Raw genomic sequence first — 20,914 nt, 5'->3', positions numbered from 1 at the left:
GCTTTAGAATGGAAGATTTAAGAAGCTCAATCTATTTAGTTTATCAACAGACGGGAGCGGCTACCAAGTAAGTCTGTAAGTACCTAGGCAGGGCGAAGGTATCTGAGAGTTAGGTGGTTCTTTGGCAGCTAGATTAAGGGGATTCTCATGGCTGAAAGCTGAAGCTACATCAGTTCAGACTGGAAATAAGGTGTGGTTTTCTAATGATACAGTTAAATAGGAACAGCTTACCAAGGGATGTAGTAGACTCTGTTGTGCAAAATCCTCGCATAAGGCCCTTGTGTGTTCCCAGGAAGGACCTGGTGCTTTAGCCATCCAGAAAGCTTGGGTTTGAAATTATATGGCCTGTTTTAACATAGAGTTTCAGTACCAACATAAGGAAGATTTTTGTTCTTAATTCCTCTCCTCCCTCAAATTTCATATGTTTTAAATGCTTCTTTTGTTAAGAAAGAAGTTCAGGTGAAAGAAGAGGTGATCAAAGCAAAAAGGCAGCTTTCTAGCAGGGTGGGTGAGAAGGGTTCATCCTTTAATAGCAGGTAAAAGAGGAAGTAACACTTTCCATCCTCTATATTTTCCTGGTAATCAAAAACAGAGATATCCCTCCAGTCATTAATTCTGAGCATTTTTTAATGGTTAATTTTTTAAACTTAAATTGTTTACGAATATACTTGTTAGCCTTCTCAGAAGCATTGCAGACAGTTTGTGCCTTCTGACTGTAAGTTCATGTAGCTGACAGCTGGGCCTGAACACCTTCTTTGGCTTTACTTTGCAAAGCAAAGCAACCTTTGTTAACATGTTTTTCCTGGAGCTGCCTTCTTGTCTGTGGATTTATGAGGACAGAACAGGTCAATCTTTGTGGTAAGGTAAAAGGCTCTGTAATTTCTAATGAATTGTGTGAGAACTCTTTTTGTCCTGGTTTTGCAAAAGAAGTAGTAGGAATCTTTTGAAGGACATTAGCACTTGCATCGCTTAGTTTGCCTCTTTGTTGTAAAATCATCACCAATCTGAGTGAAAGTGTCACCTTTTCTCTTGGTTATGCCCACAGCAAGGCCAGTCAGTGCTGATTTAAGGTACCACTCAACTTAGATGAGAGATGTTGTGTATGTGGGGTTAAAGGAAGCATGTAACCTACCTTCAGAGGTTTCTCCAGTGTCAGCGGTCCTGTAATTCTTGTAAGCACTGTATACAAAATGTGTGGAAAGCAAATATGCTGCATCTCAAGTTTATGAATTCTCTTCCCTCATCTCCTTACCAGTATTGTTGCCTACAAAAACTTGTAAAAGAAGGCAGCATGAATTGAGGTTCTAAAAAGAAAATATGCAATATTGGATTTCTTTTTATGAAATGTTAGTTTTTCGGGCTTACATGCCCAACAAAAACTAAAGAATTTCAGGACTGCATAATAGGTAGGGTTTTTTTTGTTTTTCTCTTTTCCTGCAGTTGGAAAAGCTAAAACAAACTGTGAATTGGAAGATGAGGCTTGCTCCAAACGTGTCAGTGTGTGTTCTTTTCTAGAGCCGTGTGAATTCTCTGTGCGTGAGCTCAGGCTGGTTTTGGTCAGGAATTTACAGGGTCACACGTGTCCTGTGCTACCTTGTAGTAGTACCATGAGGGTGTTCTAAAGGTCCAGGGCATCTGAATCTTCCTCAGTTCCCTGTTGCTGCCTGTGACAAGGTGGCACAGCTTGACAGGTGTCTGATCCATCCGTTCTTAGCTGATTAGTTACAAAATATTTGGAAGTTTACACTCAGAGTTGCCTTTAGTGTGTTACTTGTGTAGTGAGCTGGAGTGAATGTTTGGACTGAGTGTCCCTGTCATGGTCCCCTCACTAGGTAGATCCCTCTATCTACAATTAGACAATTGTTGGGTTAGGCCAGGATCTGCCATTAGACCAGTATTCTCTGCAGAATACTAACAACCATGCTAAGATCAAGCAGATGATTGGTCTACTTAATCTTCTCAGCATCATTTAATCCATACCTGCAGTCAGGTTGTATTTGAGACTATGGCAAATACAACAGCAAAAAATGATATTTGCTTTGATGCAAGGCACTAAAAAGGGTAATGTCTAATCTGAAAGCAGGAGTTCATCAAGAAGGAGACTGGTACCCTGCAGCAGGGACAGATTCTGAACTGGAGGAAGCGGTCAAGTGAAGTTATTCTACCTGCACAGTGTGACCAGCCAAGGCAGTGGTTTGATGGGCTGTGTATTAGGCAGAGCTATCTCACTATTGCTGTCAGATAAAGATCTTTAAAATGCATGGAAACTCCACTGTACTGTAGAAAGCTCAAGCCTTCACCTTCCTGTGAGGTGGTGTTCCTCATGGCTATTATTCAAGCTGGAAGTTAGCAGCACCGAAGTTCTTATTTCTCGTTTGCTTTCTACAGGAACAAGGTACATGTTGAAAAAAATTGTGGTGTAGATTGTAATGCCACAATCTCAAAGGATTATCATCTTCCAAAAGTTGTGCTTGCTTTAGGAGAAACAAGCTGCAGAGCTTCAGATCCTCGTATAGCACATGACGGCACCAAACCATTCTGGGTATTTTCTTGGCTTTTTGTGTCAGTGTCCCACCTATCAAAAGGCAGGGCATCCTGAACCATGTGTTTCCATCTGATGTCTATTGATTACGAAGAAGCCCTTCCTCTCTTCCGCACTCGCCTTACCAAAATGTCAAGGTCTGCTTCTGCAGGAGACAAATGACAGCAGTAACTTGCACCAGAAGACTTCCTGTCCTGAATGGCGGCAATGTGAAGACCGTTAGCTCTTGCTAAACAATATGTGCTGAAAATGGCATGTAGGTCAGATGCCAGCTCCAGGAGAGGAGTACTTCCATCTGTGTGTGTCTGATTGAACTGAAACTCTGGTTTTCTTATTGCCGGTCACCTGCTGAGGGTCACTATAGTGACTCTTTAGGATGGTATACGCAGGGTAGGTTCTGCAGTGTGGACTTGGAAGTAGTGTGGGACTGAAATATTTCATGCTGATGTGGGAGCTTAAGGATGCAGAGAGCTAGTGCACAATCCTGACATTTGCATCAGGCCATCTTTTAAATTGGGTGTTGGATAAACTAGCAGCAAAGTGTAGTACAAATATACATTTGCAGTCTGAAAAAGATATAAAGCACACAAAAAGGTTAGCAAGAACAAGATGAAGGATGGCACTGCAGTGTTGCATATTTATATGTGGAAAATCTACAGGCAGATATCCTAAAAATATATGTATCTGTGTATACGTATATTCATATATTTAGAAAATTCTCTGTAATCATGTTTGCTTTTGGGTTTTGAGATTTTTTCTTAAGTATCCGGTGATTCAAAATGATCCTCTTTCAAGGCATCAGTTACATTCCCTCGTATGATGTTACAACTTGACAGTGTGCTGGGAGTCTTTTGCCTAAATAAAAGCTGTTTTTAATCTGTGGTACATTGGAGAATATTTGTCTTATTTGACTATTCATGTTTTAATAATTTGAAAAATTACAAGAAATCAGTACTGTTATTTATCAGTGTCTCTTTCGAGTTTCTTTTTTGTTTCAGCTGTCTCTTTTATTGCAACTGATTTTAGCTATAAAAAGTATATATTATATACTCTTAAGTGGAACTGGTGTTTCGGAGTTGGTCAATATGTGTCTGTATTATATAGCTGGTATTTTTAGGTGGTCCTTGTCCATTATCAGTATTTTGGGTGGGCTGTTTCTCTTGCCAGGAATGGCTTCGTGAGAACTCTCTCAGTCATATTGCAGCAAAAGCAACATTTTCAAAAGAGTGAAAGCCTGAACCTTGGGTTTGTGTAGATACAGAACTTCCACGTGGATACTGCTTTGAAAGAAGTCTAGTGCTTAAACAGCGTTCACTGCCAGTATCTAATACATTGTCTTTTGCAGGTGTTGGGAACAGTTTGTCCTGGTCTGTATTAGCATCCAGACTGTTTTCTGCCCTGATCGGCTGACCTGTAGTTGACATCTGCTGTCAGTTAAAGACTGCTGACGGGCCTTCGTGTGTGGAGGTCTTCCCCTGTGGCCGGGGACAGTGAGTCTGGCTGGGCACATGTCGCTTTCATTTGGTGTTACTGGTTTGTTTCTCTCTGCTTATCACTGACTTCAGGAGTGTAACAGTACATGGAGGGAAAAGGAGTTCAGAAAAAAGTCAGGTCTCTTATGTCCTACTGTAATAAAATACCTAAAGTCCAGAGATTTTTTTCTATAAAAACAAATAAGGTAAACATGATACTTCTGCATTTAAAAAGTGTAGCCTTCTTTTAAGGATATTGTTGGTTTTATTTTGGTTTGACTAACTGTTTACCCTTTCAGAACCAATGAACACAGTTCTAATGCTTTACTAACACACTTGTCTAAAGCACTTGGCAGACTGTTTAATAAATTAAGCCTCTCAAGCTTTCTGTGAAGTGTCACAGATTGAGAAACAGAAACATGGAGAGGCCAAGTGACTTGCTCCTAACATACAAGATAAATCTCCAGTTGTGTTGCTGGAGTGCTTTGATTAAATGCACCTTCATTTGGAGATTGTACGAGACTGAGGTGAGGGGAAAAAAAAAAACAAAACTGCATTTAATTGCAGCACATGACACATTTTCAACAACATTCCCCCAAAGACCTGTATCTTGTTACTTGCACAGTGTAGCTAGTCGCACCTGTACAGAGGCTAGATCCTCCTTTGCCTCACTTTGAGTAACCTTTGATATTTTTGTGAAGAGCGGGGTAATGGAGGACCAGGTACACATGTGAGAACTTGGAGACTGAGACCAGCGACAGCTTTAGGCTGCTGCTGGCAAGTTCAGGTTTAGTTCTTCCTTTGTTTGAGGAGAGGAAAACTGCTTTGCTGTATCTCTCCAGAAAGTGTCAGTCTTACTGGGCTATCTTATAGAAGAGATTTTGTCATCAGAATACTTGTACTTTGTTGTTGTTGTTGTTTTCTTTTGTTGTGTTTAAAATTTGGCTGTTTTTGTAGTGAAACAAAGTTAGGTACTTGGCAAAATCCAGGTCTCTGTCCAGATAGCACTGGCAGCCCTTGCCTTGGAGTGTATTATTTATACAGCAGTATCTGTGGACTGTGCTCTAATGTCCTGCGTATTGAAGCCTTAGATAGCTTTGAGTTGTGGGGTTTTCTTCCCCTCAGAATTTGCACTTAGATCCAAGCAGCTGGCAGAGTAGCAATTTGATGCTGCTGTATATGCTCCTGCAAGCTACGGAAACTTTCCTTCACTTTAGCAGGTATCAGTTCATTGTTTTCTTTTTATGAGAGCAAACTGACCGAGAGTGCTCCTGTGGAGTTGGTTCATTCAGAGAGACATTTTGCAGCAAGGAACTTGCTGTTGTGAGTGATATCTTCTTTTACTCGGTTTTGAGTTGCTCCAGTTTGTTTTTAATTACAGGGCTTTGGGCAGGTGAAAAGGCACAGAGGGCTAGAGGTCAGAGGAAATTACCCAGGAGAAGAAGGATGGGGGAGAGGAGCAGGAGGGGATTTTGCCTCACGGTAGACTTCGGGGAGTGTGTCTTCTGAGGTTTCAGGGGATGTGTCCTGGCTAGTAGCGTGCCCTCTTGCCTACTTTGCTTTATGTGTAAGTGCTTCAGATATGCCTAATGGGAATACTGTGGGAGCTTGCAAATTGCCAGAATCTGTTTGAAGGAATCAAGAAGTGTGGTAAATGATTAAGTTTTTGTTTGCTTAGAGTGTCCTGAGTTTTGATGGTGTCTGGGCTGCTACTGCTGGCTTAAAGTTCCTTTGGTATGTGTGTTCAGCACTCTGCACAGCAAAATAGAGGGCAAAGTTTTCATTAACAGCGGGATAGCTCCCATTATGAATGATCTCGCTCACCTTACGTGTCCAAAAACCTTTCTTAAAAGTTCAGAATATTGACTGTTTTGGAAATGAGAACATTTCATTTATGTTTGCAGGTTGTAAAATCTAGAAGTCTTCTGAATGTAACTGAAAGCCACGTAGTCAAATCAGTGCATGTCACTTAAGGAGAACCTTATATCCTTGTATGCAAATGTCATGATGATAATATAGTAATTCAGTCATTAGAATAGAAGTTTAGGCCATGGTACATTTATTCTGTAAATTTAATAAAGTGAAATACAATTCCAGTGTGTGAAATAACAGTTGTCGATAGAACTGGAAAAAATAATCCTGTGTTATTTACATAATTTTAAAAATAATTTTTTTCAAATAAGAAATATTCACATGGGAAGAATGATTTAATTCTTTTTTATATAGCATATCTTTTTGGTGGAACTTTAGAAGAGATTATTTTATTCACAATTTCATCAGTGGTTTTGCAACAAGTTTGATATTTTGTAATGCTCTGTTTCCACAGAGGAATAAAAGTCCTTGTAAGGTTATTGAAACATGCAGTTGTAAAGCACTTGTAAATTATCTTGGAATGTAAACAGTGATTGTGAGCTAGCTATGCGTATGTTATTTTAATAAGAATTGGGACATGTTTTGATAATTAACTGTCCAGGAATGATTTCTAGTCATTTTTTTATTGTATTATAATTTCTTTTTCATGATTGCTCATTTTTTCTTTTTCTTTTTTTATTTTCTTTTTTTTTTCTCCTTTCTTTGACAAGGGGAGTTGTCATCTGTTAATTTCTGGTTGCTACCCTGTTGATACTGAACCAAAATAAATTAATTGTGAGTGGCCAAATGGCCAGCTTCTGAACTGTAAGTGCTAGGCAGTTGCAACATTCTCCTTGCTGTAAAAAATAACTCTGAGATGAAACTAAATCTTCCCACTTCATGTACGTGCAGTTGTAGACTTAAGATTTTGAATCCAGGATTGGATCTTAGTTATGCCCATGTTTTCCACTGAAATTGTTAGTGTATTGTTGTTGAATTTATTTATTGTTGTTTTAGCCATAAAATTCAGCTGGTGCATGAAATGGAAACTGCTTCTACTTAAGTGATAAAGAAATAGAATTGTAATTAGCAGCTTCTGATTTGTGTTTATAAAAAGTTCAGGATGATATAATCAGGAAGAAAAAAAAAATCTCGTTATTCACTAACATAAAACTATGTTGAGAAAATGTGGTAATATTACAAGATTTTTAATAGAGCGATGTTGCAAGTATCCTTCAAGTATTGCAAATAGAGATAATGAGTCATAAAGTTATAAAATAATATTTCAGACATTAAAGAAATCCATTAAGTCGGTAAAGAAATTTAGAGGTAGGGTATCCAGACTGCCTTAACTCTGTTGTATAGTCATGCAGTAACTATGCATCCTAGTGACTTACTCAGAGTATGTGCTTCCCCATAGTTAGTGATTTTTTTTTTTTTTTTTTTTTTTTTTTACAGCTCTTGGAGGCTGTTTACATTGCAGAAACATGTCGTTCTAATCAAAATAAAAGGAGTTCAGTTTTATAAACGACAAACATTCTTGACTCTTTAATGCTCACAATAGAGAGACAAGTTTTAAAGTGTGGCCATTTGACTCTGCTTAGGTATGAAATGATGTAGTGCACTTGAACTTGGAGACTTAAAAGAGCAAATGCACTTTGAGGTATGAAACTGGTTTAGGAATCCTCTGCCTGTGACAGAAGCTTGAAGATGCTTTATATTTTAACATTGTTGAAGAAAAGGGCTTAAGAGTTTTCCTTAGGCAGAGGCTTTCTATTGTGAATGCTTGAAAAAAAAAAAATGGACTGCTCAGCCTTTCTGCTCCGGGAACTACAGAATATCCTTTCTTGTTGTAAAGATGTTGGAAAAACTATTTGCAATAATCTCAGAAACAGGACGGTATTTAATTGCAGAGTAGTTGGAATGATCATTTACAGAAGCTTCATTAACAGGGAGTTTACATTAGCAAGTGGTGTCTCATGCCATTCAGACACAGAGTTCAACAAAACTCATATGTCTGCCAAACAGGAGATTCAGAAGGAAGGTGCACATCACTAACTTGGAGGCTTTGTGAGTGATGCTCCAAATATGCGCTTTACAGATGTATATGGTCATTCCTTGTACTGTGCTGAGTGGGGCATTAGTGCATACTGCTTTTTGTTCTATATTCAGATATTTAGCCTCCTTAAAGAATTTCACAGCCTCTTTTGGTTAGAATAGTGATTCTATCTGACGTTGTATTAACTTACCCTTCATTAAATCCATGTACCACATTAACCTCTCGCCCAACTGCTGCCAAGATCCCTGAGGCAGGTACCTTCTGGTGTTGCAACAGCATATACAGTGCAGTCCAGTGTTGAGATACGTTGCATCCTGCAAGATACGTATGTACGTCTTTCACACTGAAGCAGCTTCAGCTCGCACAAGCAGCTCCAGAGTTTGCTTCTGATGCTCAATATCGTTCCACTTGGAGAATATGGAAACAATTGTCAGTGGACAGATGTTCACTTGCATGGCTGCTGTTCCATATTTAAGCTATTTTCTGTGTTTTTTTGGTTTGTTGGGTTTTGATTTTTTTTCGAGAAGCTGAATTTTGTTGAACTCAGTCTTTTGGAAAAGTAGTAATACCAGTTGTTTTTTTCGAGATGAAATCTTGTGATAGAAATTAACTGTCACTTATGCCATTGTAATTATTACATAAATTTGCCAGATGAGGTGTTAACATTTATTAAGGTATGTGTGATAATGGATATACTTATTTTCTTGTGTGATGCTTTTCATGAGTAAATTTGAAAGTGTTTTGTTAGGAGTTACAATGTACATAATTCCTCCTGATGCACAGGGAAAAGACACTAAGAATTCAAGATATTTGGCTAAAAGTTTTCCCAGTAGGCGATGAAGGAATGCAGGGTTTGACTCCTCCTTTGTCCACTGTCCTGTCTGTTGGATTGCATGGTAATTAGTAACAGCCCTCCAAGGACCCATACTGCTACAGTAAATGGGGGTAAGGTTTGCTCCCTGTAATGATGTGGAGGATATTTTTGTTTAATGGGGTTGGTGAAAGGTCTCTTAAGTGGTCTCTGTCCATGTATCTTGATGACTTTTTATTGCTTTATGATGCTGGAGTGTACCTTAAATGCGTGAGACAAGGCAGTGCATTTTTGCTTCTCTGTTTCCTTTTTCTTCTGTCTATTCAAGGTGCTATCACTGCTGAAGGCAGGTGTGTGCCAGATAATTGAGAGTGTCTCTGAAAAGCTGTGTCTTGGGCTCTATGTAGGAAACCTCTTGTTCCAATGACCCTACAATTAGGTGAATCATGGAGTATTAGGAGGCACAGCAGACTTGAAGAAAAGCTGAAAAAAAACATGGATTCTAAACATGTGAAGAATCAGTCTTTAAACAGAACTGTTTTGTTGATTTTTATTTTTGTTTAACTGTTGCAGAGCTAGCAGAACACTGTAATACTGGATGAAATTAAGAACTGCTTTGCTACACCCAAATCCTCAGAAGTAAATGAACAATTGCTTTGCTACACCCAGATATTCAGAATAGTATAATGCTGGAAGGGAGATTCCTCCTAAACAAAGTTGACAGGCATCAGGCTGCAGCGTAAGAAGTGTTAAGTGGTCTGCTCATGTCAGTGAGCTGTTAGATGGGTGAGATTAATCGGGGAAGCTGGGTGCTGGTGAAAGCATCGCTTCTGGGACCAGGTCGTGTCAGCAGTGTTGCTGCTGACCTTTCACACGTTCGTGCCGAGAACCTGAGACAGTCACTGAGCGGATCCTTTTTCAGCAGCTTGCTTTAATCTCGGTGCGGTTTTCTTTGTGTGTGTTCCTACGATGTTTGTAGCTCCGCAGTAAAAATGGCTGAGCTCTTCATATCCTCATCTCGGGTGTCAGCAGCAATGAGGCTGCAGTGTACCAACTGCAAGGAAACCGGATTCATGGGGCTGCACTGAGAAGCAGGCTCACCACCTCCACGGTTAAATGTCTCTCAAATATTCTTACTTTTTCAGTCAGTATAGCACATCTCATGATCTGAAACAGCCCGCTGATTCTTGATTAAATGCAGGGTCTTGTTTTTTTAAAGAAAAACTTCTTGAGCCTCAGAAATGCTACCTTGTGGTATTTGAATTACCCCCTGAAGTACTAACCAAGTACTAGTAAGTCATTGGTGCTGACAAATAGTGGCAAGTGAGGTAACATTGTGAAGAAGAGTGAGCTGGAAAGATCCTTGTAATGTTATATGCTTCACTGTTTTTCCTAATTTTATTCTTATCTTCCTGTATTTTATGTAGTTCATTCCCCAAAATCCACCTTACTCCTATCCAGGAAGCAAACAAACAAAACGGCTCCAAAGGCAACTGAAGCTTTTCCAAGTCTCTGTTTGAGAATGTAAAAATGAAATTGTTGCATAATATTTTGTTTGTTAAATAGTGACAATGACATAGGTGCAGGTCAGCATATGACTTGTGCAGTGTTCAGTGTGGCAGAAATTGAAATAGAACACTAACATGATTGAACTAATAAACTGCTGCTTTCTTTCATTAAAAGCAAAGAGCCCCGTTAATAGCTTTTATTATATTAGTGTGTATGCCTTTGAGTGACAATATTAAACTGATGATTTGTATTATCAGTAGGTACTGTGCAGCATAACAAGTGCAGAAGGTCTGGTTTTTTTGACAGATACAAGTAACACATGTCTTCCATATCTTTTTCATTTCTTTCTTTTGCTGTTTCAATACTACTAGATGGACAGGTTTCTTTAGATTCACTCTGTAGATTTTTTGAAAGTCTTCAGAACCGAAATACCCTGATATTTCGGAGGGGGAATACTTGTAGTTTCTTTTGCTAAAGTTTCTTAGGTCTTTTTTGCCTGGTGTAGCAACAGCAACAAAAAAAATCATTTTTCTCTCATCTAATGGCAGCTAATCTCATGAGCCTGTCTTGGTAGCAGAGTTTTCTCCTTTATAGGGTGATTGCTTTATCTGCAGAGCTTTATTTTGAGGCTCTAAATTGTGGTTGATCCTGTACCTGTGACAAACTGTAACTTTAGTAGTAGCACCCCTGGAAGAAGGAGGGAGCGGGAAGGAAGGGAATACCTCTGAATGCAATGTGCACATATGCTTTAGGATCTTCATATTGAAGATTTAATGGATACTTTACTGGCATACAGACTTGTACCGACCCAAGCCCTTCATGACCATGTTCTTCTCGGGGGTAAGAACACTCTCTGAGGTGTGCAGCAGGCTCTTGGCATGGACTCAGTCTAGCAAAGCTGTGCTTTTATCTCCTTGAATACGGAAAAGATTACTGTACCAGTACAAAGTGTTGCATTGCCAGACTAGTTTGTCTATACTTAACGTGCTTAACCAGTAGGAGCATATTCCTGTCCTGGAAGATGTTTGTGGTGTGCATGTAAGTGTACTATATAAATCTTGGTGTAAGAGCTGATGATGTATGTATGCTTTTTCAGACAGTAAAAATATTTGACTGATTGTACTTGCAAGGGTAAGTATTCCCTTGAGAGCAGAATTCTTAAAACAAGAGAGCTATTTTCTGGAGTCGTATGTTAGTAGAACTAAAGACTGCTCTTCAGTCTGCAGGAAATATTATCGCCTGTTTTAACTGTTTTGTCGAAGTGGCCTTGGGGTAGTTTTTCTATGTTCGGACTTTGGTTAAAAAGTTTCTCATTCATACTTCCGTATCCTGTTATCCATTAATGAACTTTTTCTCATAAATTTTCTTTTGGCATAAAGTCCTCTAACTGAGAAAAAGCACAGTTGAGCACTTTAAGCGGTACCTCGATCTGCATGCCAACAAGAAAGAGAACAAAATCCATTTCATTTGGAATTGTGTGAAGGAAAAAGATGATCTTATTGAAGGCCTATCTGAAAGTAACTCCTAGGAGAGACAGGTTACATGAGATGCAATATTCCTGAAGAGATGTGCTGTTATAGGCATAAGAGGCAATACAGAAAAAGCACAGAGAATTGGCATAAGAATTATTTGTGTTCTATTAGACAATACATTTTCATATAATAACCAGCTGTTGATTAAGAGTGAGCAGACACCTTCCATCTTGGGTGAGAAGAGAGTTCTTAAATTAAAAGATGTTCTTCTCTTGGCTTTTGTTGAAGGGAGAAGTGAAGTAACAAAACAGAAGTATCTTTGCCGATGGACTTGGGGATTGGAAAAAGCCAGGCAGTTACTGAAAAAAAGAAAAATTATATACGTGGCTGCATAGAAAATGCCCTCTTTAATTTGTTCAGTCAGCTTTTGAATGCTGCAGATTTGTTTTGCTTGTAAAGTGCATGTGTTGTAAATGTCATGACTAATTAGTTTCAGAGGGTGCTTCTGATTGCTTTGAGACGCAAAGTATTTAGATATTTAGTTATGTTTGACTTTTTTTTTAGCTATGCTTTTGAAGAGCTGTCAGAGCCAGAAACTGAAATTGGCTATAGAGCAGGTAAACAGCAGATTCCCTAATAGTATCTTATGACGTGATTTGCTGAAGATTAGCTCCATGTCTACAGTGTACCACTAATGTCCTGGATCTAGTTGTGATTATGTCTGTAGGCAAACTTGTTCTTAACAAATTTAGGTATACAGCAGTCACCAAATATTTAATGGACAGTACTAATTGTTAGCGATTTGCTTTAAAGTAGCAACCTAGTAGTGAAAGGTGATATACACCAAACTTCCACTTTTGCTGGACATAGCATCTTTTTCTTAGGTCTACTGAAACAACAGGGGTTTTCCTTATTTGTCATAAAGAAATAGAAACTTGATTGTAAAACTATACAGAACACTTTGGGAGAGGAGGAGCTAGATTTGAATTTTCTGAGAGTTTTCTGTTGGCTGAGTTGTGGAGTATAAATAAATACTGACTTTTCTCAGCTGTAATGAACAACTCTAACAGCAGTAGAGGCACCCATAACAAGACTTGATGAAATGGGAAGAGCATATGAGTCCGCTTTTCATGTACATGGACAAGCAATGAGATAACTTAGCATTTTGTAAAATGATATAGGTGAGATTAGGGATTTTATTTTTTTCAGTGTTTTTTACTCATTTACTCATCATTTTCCCTGCTAGAAAAATTGGAAGAGTGTACTCCGTCTTTTTCGGAGATGCTATCTTTATTATTATTATTATTATAAAAATTGAATCTTGTTATTAAAGAGCTGGGCTAGAAAGCTGTGAAAATTTAATTTTCATAGAACTTTTTTTAACTCTTAACAATTTTTGTTCTTACTCCAAAAAGTGGGATTTCTGTAAAGAATGCATAACAAAAGTTTTATTTGAAAATGTCAACAAAGAATATTTGCTGCAATTGTATATGCCACTTGGATATGAAAATACTCCTTTAAGCATTATTAAGACTTCTTTAATAAGTCTTTGCAATAGCATCCCAATTGTCACACACAGCTTCTAAGACATGCTGAAAGTTATCTTATTCATGGCTTGTTCTATAGTCATAGTGAGGTCCCAGCCAAAATGAAGGGCCCCATTGTGGCCGCAGTGTATGGACAAATAGTAAGAGAATACTGAAAGGCTGCAATCTAAACAGGCAGGACAGACAAAGAGCATATTATCCTGATTTTAGAGATGGGATACTGAGGCACAGAAAAATCTAATCAAGGTCATGCAAGAATGTTGTTCGGGAGCCAGGAATTAAGCCAGCTCTCCTTCAGTCCAGTGGTACTGCCTTAAACCAGAGTTGCTCTTCTGCAGAAGATAATACAGCTTCGCAGGCTAGCGTGTGAGTGCCAGTTGTGTCTTGCTGAGTGTTTATGAAGAAAACACCAGTTGGAGGATTAAAGTCTGTTTCATGGCAGTCTGCACAGAAGAAATAGGAGTGAAGGGTTTTTTCAGTCGTGGGATTTTTCTCCTGAGGACTGTTTTACTGCATAGATAACATATTTTTGTTAGTGTGCATCAACAAGAAAATGGAAGAAGAAAATCTGCAATCCTTGTAGTATTTCATTACTAGCACTGCAAATGATGGACTTACTAAAATAAAGTGTTAGAAATTAATTCTATTTAAAAGATTTCTGGGGTTTTTTGCTCCACATTCAGTAGTCCCTAATATGGCTGTGTTCAACATTTGCTTAAAAGAAGAAAAGAAAATGTCAGTAAAAATCAGAGAAGTTATTTTCCTTTCCAATTTTATTTTTCAGATCACTTAATATTTCATCACTTAATATAAAATAACTGAAGCTATGGTTTTAGAAAATGGGGAAAAATAAGGAAAAAACACTTTACTACTCACCCTGACCCACTATAAAGATGCTCTGTAGTACGGATGTACTGTTGTGTAGTTTACAGATGGGTTATTAATTTATTTTGATTTCAAGTATTTATTTTGACTTGCACAACAGAAAGCTTCAAGTCTTTGCACTAAGTCCATGTAGAAACCCTGCTGGTTTCAAATCAAGTAATAGCATACCTACCTCATTAGAAAATACTTAATGATAATAGTGAACCCTTAGGATTATTGTGCTGTGATACAGGTGACAAATTGACAATAATTTATGCTATCGCCTCACCTCTTCAGCCAGCCACAATCAGAAGCAACATTTATGGTGAACTATGAACTAAATAAATTTTTCTGTGGCAATCATCAGCTATTGTAATGCCAAAGGTGAAAGCTGAGAAGGGGTCCCAGGGTACCCTCTGTGTAGCCTGTGTACTTCTCTAGCTTAGAAATAAAAGAAATAACTGAGGGGAAAAAAAAATTTAAAAGACCCCATACATTTCAACCAGCATTTGATATCTCCAGATCTTCACCGTACTGCTTCTTCAGGAACAGTATGTTAATGTTGTTTCCTTGCCTCTAGTGTATTTGGCTAAACATCAGAAAGCTTAACCATCTTATGGCAAAAAATCAAAAGCTGAAACACTGCGTGTTTCTGTGAGTTACTGTAGTTACCTCGCAGACCTGACATCTCTTCCTGTGTCAAGGCGTGCTCTGACAGCGGAGAAGCTGGCTGAATCCACCTGCTGTAGAAGTCTCTGAGAAAGTATGTATGTGGTGCAACCCTCTAACCGTTGCTAGAGGTCAAACATCTAATTCTAGAGAGCCATACATCAATCTGAGCTGAAATTTAGTTCCATCATCCATGAAGGATACTACTTGTGCTGACAAGTCTCATTTGCAGCGAGACTTCTCTTGATACATGTTCAAAGAAGAAAGAATTGTTCTGTTGCTGTATAGTGGCTGATGGAGACTCTGTAGTCAAGGTGCATGACATTCACTTTGAATTATGAGGGAAATGAAGATGATTTCTAACCGTTCCTCCCCTTATACCTGCCTGTGGGAAGTTGGGGAATCAGAAGTCTAATACAGAGACTGATAATCCTCCTGCACATTCTCTATCCTTTGTGTGCACACCTGTGTGCAGCCATGCTCACACTCCAAGGCTTTTGATAATGATATATGTGAGCATCTAAAAGAAATCCACTGTTTCTGCAGGGTAAGAAAGTCTGCTGATCAGGACTTCTTTGCCATGCTGTCCATACTCAGGAGTTTGGGGACAGATATACTATATGTTCTGCAAGTGGGATGTCACCTCGGCTTCTGGATACAGAGTGCATAGTCTGGATCTGTATAAATAATGTATCTTTTAATGTTTCCTTGCCCTCAGTAATTTAATTTTTGCTGTCATTTAATAATACTGTTGCTGTCCTGATGATTTCCAGACATAAGCAAGATGAAATTTGTAGCTGGAGGTGATATCTTTAATTAGACTAACTGTAGCTGGTAGGGAAAAAAGCCAGATCTAACTGTTTACCTGTTGGTCTAATTGAAGATACTGTCTATGTTTACATGACTCTTCTAGCTTGCTTTTAAACACATGAAAGCCTGTTTCTTCCTTGTATTTTGCTCACCTTGATTTTTGAGGCAAGTTATTTAATTGATGGGTGGAAGGTTTGGGGTTTTTTTCTTTTGTTTCTGTCTTTGGACCTTAATATGCTTAAGTGGTATCTATTTTACTGCATAATAGGATTTTCTTCTGGGTATTGACTTCATGCAATTTTATAGTAGTAGACTTTGTAAGCAGTGGCTCTAGTTCCTGGAATATGTTGTTACATGTAAAATGGGAGGCATCTCAAAACCCAGGTTCATGAGGAGGGTGCGTAATCTAATCATTAAAGAGAAATTTAAGAACAGTTATAGTAGGCAATTGATGTTACCAGAGTTGTTACAATTGCCTGATGTTCATATATTATGATTACAGTTATCTAGTTAAAACTAAATATTGTGTAAGTGAATGATGTCCATTTCAATTACAAGCATGGTTTTTAGTGCCTGTCACCCTGATAAACTGTCTTTTGCCCTGGCCTTTCAGCCTTGTTCCACTCCAAATTCTTCTGTGCAGACTTGCAAGAGAAGGGCCGGTGCAGAGCGTGGCCAAGGCAGTGAATGGTCTGTCTTTGCTCTAGCTGGTCCTTTCTGGGACCATCCCCTGTCACTCCCTGGGCTGCAGCGGCCAAATGCAAATGTTTGCTAGACTTATATTAATATATTTTAGCAGCTTTAACATTTGTATTTGCCCTGTAGTTTAAACTCTGATGATAAAAAATTAAAAATAAAGCATTAACCAAAATTGTCATAACCATCCAAACAAACCTCAGTGATATGTGTCGCTCTCTTAATGTGCACTGGTTTCTTAGTAGTATTATCTACATCCTTCACATCAGAAATGAGGAGGCTCTTCAACTTAAGAACAGGCAGGAAAGCCAATGTGTTCAGGAACTGAAAGTGTAGAAGTTAACCTGTCTGGTTACATTGTACAAAATAATTAAAAAGTTAAGTGATGAAGTGGAAGCCTGGTTTTAAAAATTAGTTCAGTAATCTAAAGCATTAGAAACATAAAGAATTACATAAAAAGAGGTTATATGCTTCTGAATGTTTTTATATGGTACAAATTAATAAATTTGCTTACTGCTCTCTTTAATTGAGAGACAAGAAACTTCATTTTCACAAATCTGCTTTTGGAGCCAAGTGTCTTCCTTTAATATTGCACCAGGTACCTGTGTGACAGATTTCAGCGTGAGCTAGAGAGGCACCGCTGCTCCACAGCAGTTTTAACTGGTCTTGGTCCTGCTGGTCATCCTGCTCTCCAGTTCAGGGCTCTGCGTTTCCTTCCCCTCCCTTACGCCAGCGGTAGTGTTCATCAGGTTCCGCAGTCAGGCAGCTCAGGGAATTAAACTGTCAGAAAACTTTTTCTTGTTTTGTTTTGTCCTTCCTCTCGTTACTTTGCTCCCGGTTCAGAGTTGTCTTGAATTTGACTCCTTGTGTAATCACTTAATTGATGATACAAGCACAAGGGAGGGGCAGGGGAATGAAGCTTGGAGGCGAAAAGGACCATACCACTGCCTAAATTTGATCAGCTTAAATTCTTGTGGAACTGCAGCCTGACTTACTATTGAACCAGAAAATTGCAAAACAACTTTTATTTTGGGTGTCATACAGTGTTACAGAAAGAAGATTGTTACAGAAGAAATTAAATGCCTTTTGAAACACAAAAGAGTAGCTGAGCACTTTGCTAGTTATTTGGTGTTGGAGTACGTACTTTATCTGAGTTTTGTACGGAGAGCGAAATAAAGGCTCCATAAGCAGATGAGCTGTCTTCTGCCTACTCCAGGAGGTAAGGGGCCATGTGCCCCTCTGTATAAGCAAGTTTTGAGGAGGCTTTTCAAGGAGGAAGAACTTATATTAGCTACTGTTTTATCCTCTAGATATCTTAAGATGTGAAAAGTTGAGATTTCTTAGTGTCATAGGTATGCAGCATACTTTCTAGACCTGTGAGTTTTGAGTTTTCTCTTCCAGTATTCTTGTGATGTGTTAACCTGGTAGCCCAGGCAATTCTGGTCCTGTGTTGCCGAATTAATTTAGACTGGGATGGCAAATACCCTACATAAATTTCATAAAATTCTTCAGAACTGTCACGTTCTCCCATGTTTTTCTCTTTTTCTTTTTTTTAATATAAAGTATCTTATGCAAAACAGTAATGTCAGTGATGTGTAGCTTAGATTATAATCCCTTCCAAACAGATTGTCATTATGAAAGGTACGCAGATACTGTTAATCCACAATATTTGTTTAGATTGCTAATTCCCAGTTAGGAACTTTTATTTTTACATTATGGGTTTTTGGGAATAGAAGGCACCACTTCCATCTTCAATACAGTTTCAAAATGCCTAGATAAGGCAGTGTAGTACAAAATCTTTCCAAGTCATTGAGAGTAGTATTTCCTGTATAAACTATAATTAATGAAAAATTCCCAACATTCTTTAGCATTACCAGCATCCTCATGATTGCTCTAACATGGGAGGCAGCATACCATTTGAAGTTACTGGTCTGGTTTAAAGGTGTCATCACCTTGACTCTTTACCACACTGACTCTTGTTAAGTCTATTTGCTGGTTTTTCCCTGCATTTTTTTTTTCTTTGTCACTGTTGTGTTTCATTTTTTTATTGCTGTTGTTGAAAAGTCCAGTATTTCTATTTTCTTCTCGTTAATCACTTGATGTTTTTAGAATGCAGAATCTTCCGTTCCTTGTGTTAACACACCCAAAGGACATCAGTTAGGACTTAAGACAATTGGGTTTGGCCCTGTGTTAGTTCTGTCCTGAATATTTTGATTTTACTTCTTCAATTTAGTGGTTACTTCAGCCATGACCTGCATTTTTCCATCAGAAAAGGAATGAGCTTGAGCATTACTTCGTGGTTCTAACCCTGGTTAGCCATGATTTGAGCAGGGACTTGGAGTAAATGACATCCAGCAATCACTTTCAGCTTAAATTATTCTATGATTAATTGCAACTGTGACTGGCGTTTTCAGGGGTAAAATACAATTTATACTGGCTAACTAACTACCGAAGCAACTTACTCTTTTTTGTGTAAAAAAGGAAAACTAAAGGAAAACCATACTTGGGGGAGAATAAAGCTGATGTTAAATGGAAAGAGTGTGACGTTTATTTCTAAGATAAGACTGTCCTGTCTATGCAAGCATGTTTAACTGCTGTCTGAGTAATACCCTGAAGATGTCTTTTTATTGTTTCAGTTTCAAGCTTCAATTCACCATTCAAATTACTTTGTTTTTTAAGTAATCTCAAATGTGAAAGTAATCTAATGCATTGAAAGATTGTGTGCATTCCCCAATTTTTGAATGATGGACGGATTTGTCACTTCTGTGGAACAAGAGGGAAATCTTGAGCACATTTTTAGACACAGAGTTTAAAAACCTGTATCTACAGGAGCTGGAGAAACCACATGGATTTGGTTTTGTCCATTGCCATTTTTTCCATTGCCTTTTTTTCTAGCTTTTCTTTGTTAGTTTTAAACTAGTGTGTCTTGAATAGTCTTTCTTTCTCCCCTCCTCCCTCTCCTCTCTCTTTACATATACACAGCCCTAATATTTTTCAAAACAGACTTTGTGTGTATATTTAGTGGAGCAACTGATATATAAGAGAGTATGTAAAGTGTGTATAATTTATAGCAAAAGATCATGATTAAAAATTTAATTTCCCACGCAATATTGTGAGGTCTTACTGTTCAACAACTTTAATTCTGCAGTGGAAGAATGTTTTAGATTATTTCTAGCTTGCGTTTTATTTTACAGTTGGATGTAAATGATTATGATTTATATAATAATAGAGAAGGGACTTCATATAAGTCATCTGGCTTTGATTGTTACTAAAAATAATTCCTTTGTGTGTGTTATTGGAGAAGATAAAAAGTCGTATCTGACACCTGCATTTTTGTGTTTGTGCCAATATTTGCAGAAGCAACATTTTCGTTTGTTTCTATGGTATTTTTGTTTTTAATGCACAGTTTGCCAAGCTGGTGTCTCATACGGCTACAGCTGTCTTTTTATTTGCAAATGTTAGTAATATAAAAACTATAAGCAGAAGTTACATTTATTTTCCAAGCACCATAGGAAAGTATACACAAAGTACTATTTGGTTTAAGATTTTAATCTAGGAAAGTCATATTTCCTCCAGTCAGCACTCGCTGTCTCTGATTTCCACCTATCTTGCATGTTTTTCACATGGTATGGGACACTCTCGCATCCTTTTAGGCGAATAGCTCATTTTCAAGCAAAGCTTTTGTTGGTGTACAGTATCAGCAGACGTGGCTGGACAAAAGACTTCATTTTGAGGGGACGATGATTCAGTACTGCAGGGAGTGGGGTACATGTAGACAGCAGTTCCACAAAGCGTCTGGGTACTGGAAAATAAGTTGTCTGTTCTTTCTTGCCATCAACAGCCTGCTTTGGATCTACTGAAAGCATCTTCTTAGTAAAATGAGGTAACTGTGATGGGAGCCATGGACTGTTTTTACTTACCAGAAGGGCTGGGCAGCTCTTTCTGTATTTGCACACGGGGAACAAACAGATCACAGGCTCTGGTAGAGATTGGCATGCCGGACTGGGAGAAGTCATGCAGACCTTGGTTACTTTGTTTCCCTTTTAAGGGGAAATCAAGTTTTGGTAGAAAATAAATACTCTTTGCAGTTGCTCTTCTGTCCCCCCATTCTTTTTGTACTTTGATAATTTTTTCAGTACTGCTTGATAGTCGCTCACCTTATTCACCAATTTACCTGCTGTCTTCTTCAGTGGTCTTACCTTTTTCCATGAAGACATCTTTCCTGAGCTAACTTTGGACAGCGCCGTTTTCTTCTCCAAAATTAACTTTTCCGGAAAGGCTTACCACCATTGCTTCCGACTAAGCAGGCAGGGAGGTGTGATAGTTGCCTTCAGAAGATAAATTTTGGTCTGGAGAGGCCATTGTCTTTTTTGCTGCATGTACAAGGTCTAGATTGTCAAATGGCTGTAATCTGAACTAAGAATGATAACAGTGTCCAGAATAACCCTTCAGTCCTGATTGCTTTGAGTCGGACATGGTAGGATTGAACTGTTCTTATTAAAAACAGGAAAACATGTATAAAAACATATATAGTTGTTAATATTTTCTGCTTTTTTTTTCATTTCAAACTTTCCTTGCTTTCTTCATTGTAAATTCTCTAATCTGGATTGCA

Source organism: Phaethon aethereus, assembly GCF_964289735.1.
Source record: "Phaethon aethereus genome assembly, chromosome: 1".
Lineage (NCBI taxonomy): Eukaryota > Metazoa > Chordata > Aves > Phaethontiformes > Phaethontidae > Phaethon > Phaethon aethereus.
Note: the sequence above shows the minus strand (reverse complement) of the source record.